Below are 6,243 nucleotides of genomic sequence, written 5' to 3' on the forward strand. Positions count from 1 at the left end.
ACTACTTCTGCCCTCCTTTGCAACCCGAAAATTGCACTGGGGCTGCTGCCGTTTTCAGTCATACAGCATGGATTAAGTGTTCAAAGTGATGGCCTGGGGGAAGAAACTGTCCTTGTGTCTGGTTGTTATGGCGTTCAGTGACCTGTAGCGCCGCCTAGAGGGGAGGAGTTCCTGAAGTCCACTGTCATCTCCACTGTTTTGAGCGTGTTCAGCTCCAGGTTGCTGCGACAGCTGCAGTGATAAGACATGGAGCACTAACAACAGACTGACAATGACTGTCTGGGAAGCCGGCTTATAAAACAGCCTGGTGATGACTCAGTAGGCTCCAGCTACGTCCAATTGACAACAGTAAACCTGGACCCTGCCAGGCTGGGTTAAGAGGAACTTCAACAAAATAAGCTCCTGGAACCAGGAAGCTGCAGCGCAGGCAGCAGGATGACAGAGGATGACCAAACCTAACACCCAAGGTGTGAAAGTACAGGAAGAAGGGGAGAGTGGAATTTCAGAACAGGGCTTAGAACCATCAATCAAACATTTCACACCTTGTTTGGGAGGTATTGTATTTGTATCATCTCTAGAATTGACTATGACTACCGAAATTTTCCTGTATCCTTTCCCAGATATGTCTCGACTAAATCCTGTCCCAGCCACTTCCTAATGTACATGTTAAACATTCTCTCTAGCTTCTCTACCTTAGAAATTGGTACAACATACATTGTCAGTGGCCATAACCATCCTGGCCAAAGAACAAACTGCAGGCACCACAGTTTGAGTTTAAGTTTGCCTGGGAGGCCTGACACCTCTATGCTCCTAATCCCATCAACTGCCTGCTGTCTCGAGCCCTGACTCTGCTCTTTATCACTAAGAGCTGCATCATACCAGCTACCTAAACCTTTGACTGGCTTCTCTAACACTACAGGAATCAGCTCATCATTTATACAAAACCTTTTATCAGACAGCACACCTTTTACTATTGAAATGCTCCTCGATTTATCTTGCTTCACCTTCATTCTAGCTCACTTTAAGTTAGTTTGTCCAATAGCCTTTTGGTACATGGTACTGTGGCGGTGATAGTTGTCATGTCATCCATGTACGCTCTTATGGGTGGCAACTGTTGTTAAACATATCTGGATATCCTGAAAATATTCTCTCACTAGCCTTTTAACCAAGTCTTGTACTTTAAAATAAACGATGTTGTACAGCACCAAAGGCATCAGCTAGATCTAATAACACAACATGCAAATCTCTTTTTTCCTTCTCTGCTGTCTGAATCTCATGCTAGATCATGCTTGTATGCTGCAAGCATCCAGAAAAACTGCTGCTGATACAGTGCTGCCAAGTATGGTGAGGGAGGGTAAAGTGTGTGTGTGTGTGGGGGGGGGGGGGGCTTCTCGAGGCCACTTCGCTGTCAGACACTACAGTGCCATTGTGTGCTCTCTCTCACTACACTACAACCCATGGCGTTTTACCCATCATTTTCACATACTTTGGCATTAGTACATTTTTTTTCAAAATGCTGAACTTTTTAACCTCCGCTACACTTAGAAATTTTCAGGCCAATGAGACCTGATCTCTTTTTTCCTTTGACCACTGTGTCATCTGCAAACTTTAGCAAAATGACTAGTAAGGTCTAGGAATGGCTCTAGGGTGCGATATACTGTTTTTTTCAAAGAAAAACTGTCTGACTTTAACATTTAATTAATGGTCATTTGTTCGCTGTCAGACACTACAGTGCCATTGTGTGCTCTCTCTCACTACACTACAACCCATGGCGTTTTACACAACATTTTCACATACTTTGGCATCAGTACAAAGCTGGGTCAGTTTGGAGTGGAGGATGTCCGGGATGATGGTGTTGAACGCTGAGCTGAAGTCCACAAAGAGGACCCGTGCATAGGTCCCCGGGGAGTCGAGGTGTTGCAGGATGTAATGCAGTGCTATGTTCACTGCATTGTCCACTGACCTGTTTGCCCTAAACTAAGATAAGTTTATTTATTTCCTCATATGTCTGTGATATATAATGATATAGGTGCAAATCCCCAGATAACACAATTTCATGCCACCCAGCCAAAGCCTCTTGCCACCCCTTCACCACGCCATGTAAAATTTTCTTGATTCACAAACCAATAGTAAAGATATGTTTTACATAACATAGTAATCAAGATCAAAGATTTTTATTGTTGATTCACTATATGTGCATGACATACAGAAAATTGAAATACTGTCTCTCTCTCAACTAGTACTGAATGCCATACTATTTAAAATAGAATAAAAGTAAAGTAAAATAGACTGAAAAAGAAGAAAACTACAACAAAGTGATTAGGATAAAACTAAATGGTACAGCCTCACAGGCTATGACTCAAACAATGTGAGTCAGTAATCTGTTTTATTTTTATTTATTATTGATCTGGATAAAACCTCCATGACCACTGCATAGCTTATACCTCACCACAAACACACACACACACACACACACACACACCTGTTGCCTCTGGTCTTTCTAATAACTAGAAAAGTCCCTGGCAATTCAGGTACTATCATTACAGACGAACAAAGTCCTGTACTGATAACAAGGTTCACTGCTGAATCTATATCTGGGGCATTTGCGAATATGTTGGTTCACATATAATGACACAAACTACACCAATCTCTTCCACTGGAGGCTGTCCAGATCAAGTGACTGCTATTAAACCCTGCTTGTCCCACTGCAACGATATGTCAAACATAATCTGTTGTTTAGCAGGTGACATATGAAACAAGTGGTGTCAGCTACTGAAATGACAAACCGCAGCATATAGATGAGCTGAATAAGTTCCTGTACACTAATGCATATGGTGTTTAGTTGTCTGTGTGTAAGCGTTTTACCTTGTACGCTTTTAAAATAGCTGTCACTCTTCTTCGTCGTCAGGTGACAAACTGACCTATATACAAGACTGACTGTGTGTCAGTCACCTCCCGGATTTTTGATCACGCTAGCAGTACGTATCTTTCAAAATAAGAGCGCTGTGTCCACACGGTATTTGAATGAAGAACTTAGCTGGCTGATTAGCGCTTAAATAAATAATGCATAGTATTTTTTTACAATAATTCATTATCTGTACTTTCATGCTGTGAAAATGAAATACTAATTTACTGTGCCATCATTTAAAACGTTTAAAGTGTTTTTTTGTTTGTTTTATTCTGAAAGCCTGGGGTTAACACCGGAACTCTTTCTAAAACGCTTCTCCAGGAAATAGAAGTTTTTTCTTTTATTGAACATATTTACAAACATACAAGGCAAGTAAGTAAAACTGTCTACAGAACCCATAAAGAGCCGAGCAACCAATCACAAACCTCAATAGCTGAACAAAACAAAAGAATCGAGAGAGAAAAATACCACAAATAACTTGGTTTAAATGCTGGATCAACAACATGGGGCTTTATAGAAAAGTATCATGTCTTGTATAATTGTAGCAATTGTGACATTCTCATAACAGAATAAATGTGATGGTGAGTTTTATCAATCAGAGCAGCTGAATAGAGCCAGCATACAGTACATATAGCTCTCATAGACTGCAGCCAATTTGTGATTCTGCTCTACAATATGAAATTATATAATTCATGAAGTATTAACTAAGTGACACAAAAGCTTTTGGAAAGTGGGATGTGAAGATTCTTTCAGTAACATCTGTACAGAGGTGAAGCAGTGGCAGACAGATCAAAAATCCCTATGAATGCATTTATTCATTTTCATATCAAATCAAGCCTATCATATCAAGACAGCAGTCAAGTCCTGCAAGTTCCTGGGCTCCACTATCTCCCAGGACCTGAAGTGGTCATCCAACATCAGGACAACAAGGCATAAGGACAGTTTCTTCCCCCGGGCTGTCACTCTGATGAACACTTGACCCACAACAGTATGACTGGAAATTAACCCTTAGTACAATACCTGTAAATATATATTGTACATATAGATCTGCTGAATCCAGACTGTGTGTGTATATATACTGTATATACTGCATATGAGGATTGAAGGAAAGACCGCCCTGAAGTGGGGTGAGTGGGGAATGTTTTTTTTTAATATACAGTTTTTAGAAATTAATAAATCAGTCAGATAATTATTAGACTTTAATGTGTTAGACTGTTATTAATGTAAGAAGTCTCCTCATGTGTGCTCTGCTTCAAGGTTAGAAGATAATGTTGATTCTGAGAAGGGTACCTTGACACCAGTTATTTTTTGTATTAATCTTGTGTAAGAATTATGTCTGAATGAATGTTTTAGTTACACATCACGCATACAACATACACACACATGGAATTCTTCATTTTGTTATGACTTGTGCTCGATTCATGCGGAGCATAAGATATGAGAAGGAGACGCCGGACTGTCTCTAACTCGTGATGTTTCTATATCTTTTTGTGTAAGAGAAGGCCATAGTGATAGATGTAGCAATCCCAAGCGATAGCAACATCAGGAAGAAGGAACACGAGAAGCTCGAGAAATACCAAGGGCTGAAAGAAGAGCTAGAAAAGATGTGGAAAGTGAAGGCACAAGTGGTCCCCGTGGTAATAGGAACATTGGGGGCTGTGACCCCCAAACTGGGAGAGTGGGTCCAACAGATCCCAGGAACGACATCTGAGATCTCTGTCCAGAAGAGTGCAGTGCTAGGAACAGCTAAGATACTGCGCAGGACCCTCAAGCTCCCAGGCCTCTAGTAGAGGAACTGAGCTTGAAGGAAGGAATAAGACTGCCCAAAAGTGGGGGATTTTTTTATTTTTTTTTATGTATATGTGTACAGGTCTCCATTTATAAGTACTTTACTCTTATTATTATTTTTTTTTTTATCTCCTTTCCTCACATTGAGAGCCGCTCTACCACAGTCAAATTCCTCATGTGTCTGACACACCTGGGCCATAAAGCTGATTCTGATTCTGAAGCCTGGTCAGCTCAAATACAGCAGTAAACTGATATGACTGCTTTATATGAGAAATGTAGCCCAAATACATTTTCAGGCACAATATTTGAGAAATAGCATGGCTATGAACATACAGTCGATCAGCATGTTAGTCATATAAAAGACTGTCATTAAAACAACAGCTTTTTGGACCCTGAGTAGAAGGTGAATGGTTTGGTTTGATTACACTTTACAGGCATTTTACTAACATCCAGCAGAATATAAGTCCTTCTGTGACTTCCTGTACAGACTCAAGACTGGCCTGATGGTAAATGGACTGTATTTTATATAGCGCCTTCTCACAGTGTGTTGCACTGGCCAAAGCGCTTTACAGAGATGATACACCATTCACCCCATTCACACACAACATTCACACACTGATGACGACAAGCTGCCATGCACCGGCGCTAGTCAAGCCACCAGGAGCAATTCGGGGTTCAGTGTCTTGCTCAGGGACACTTAGGAATGCGGGGAGACCGGGAGTCGAACCACCAACTTGCTGGTCAGGAGACAACTGCCCTACCTCATGAGCCACAGCCACCCATGGAAAACTCTAGTCCACCTTGACTGCGGATTTTTGTTCCTTGCTTCCTGCTCTTGTGTGGTTATTACCTCTGCCAAGGAGGTTATGTTTTTGGTTACATGGGTGTGTGTTGGTTAACAGGATTATGGGCAAATGGCTCTTTACCTTTAATATTAGACTTAAGACATTTGTTTATGATAAAGCTTGTAGTTAGGGCTGGATCAGGTGACCCTGAGACCCCCCAATGATGCTCTGAGCTCCTCTCCTCGCATCTATGTGCCACCATTATGCATCACTAACTGTGTGTCTCCTCTCTCCCATAGTATGTCCTCTCTCCCTGTACCTTTCTGCAGGTTGCCCTGGAGCTCTTTGTTTCCCCTGTACCTTTCTGCAGGTTGTCCTTTTTGTTTCTGATGACCAGTCCCCAGCCACATCATCCTGACCACTGTTTGATTGTTGTCTCTTATCTGTAATCAGTCAATTTGCTGCAATCCCCTGGCTATACAGTGTATGTATATATGTATATATATATATCTTCTTTCGATTTGTTTGTTTTGTTCAGATATTGATCTGTGTATGATTTGTTGCTCAGTCCCTTGTGTGTTCTGTAAACAGGTTTCACTGCCTTGTTTGTCAGCAAATGTGATGTTCAAAAAAAAAAAAGTAAAAAAAACATGTTGCAAATTTCCAGCAAGCTGTCTCATGATTGGTCACGTGTTCCGTTTGCCAGTGAAAAGTAAAAAAAAAAAAAAAAAAACCATCGGGGGAAAAAAAATTGCTTAGCGA

General features: G+C 41.1%; 1 protein-coding gene across 1 annotated transcript in view; it reads right to left on the bottom strand.

Annotated features, from left to right (window-relative positions):
- acox3 (acyl-CoA oxidase 3, pristanoyl) overlaps positions 1–2,960 on the bottom strand; it is a 33,420-nt gene extending 30,460 nt beyond the window's left edge. Inside the window, exon 1 of the mRNA XM_020594984.1 lies at positions 2,866–2,960. The gene's annotated coding sequence lies outside the window, so the exon portion shown is untranslated. The remainder of the gene's footprint in view (positions 1–2,865) is intronic.
- Between the last annotated feature and the right edge of the window lie 3,283 nt (positions 2,961–6,243).

Source organism: Monopterus albus, unplaced genomic scaffold (assembly GCF_001952655.1).
Source record: "Monopterus albus unplaced genomic scaffold, M_albus_1.0 scaffold25.1, whole genome shotgun sequence".
In the NCBI taxonomy this organism is placed as follows: Eukaryota; Metazoa; Chordata; class Actinopteri; order Synbranchiformes; family Synbranchidae; genus Monopterus; species Monopterus albus.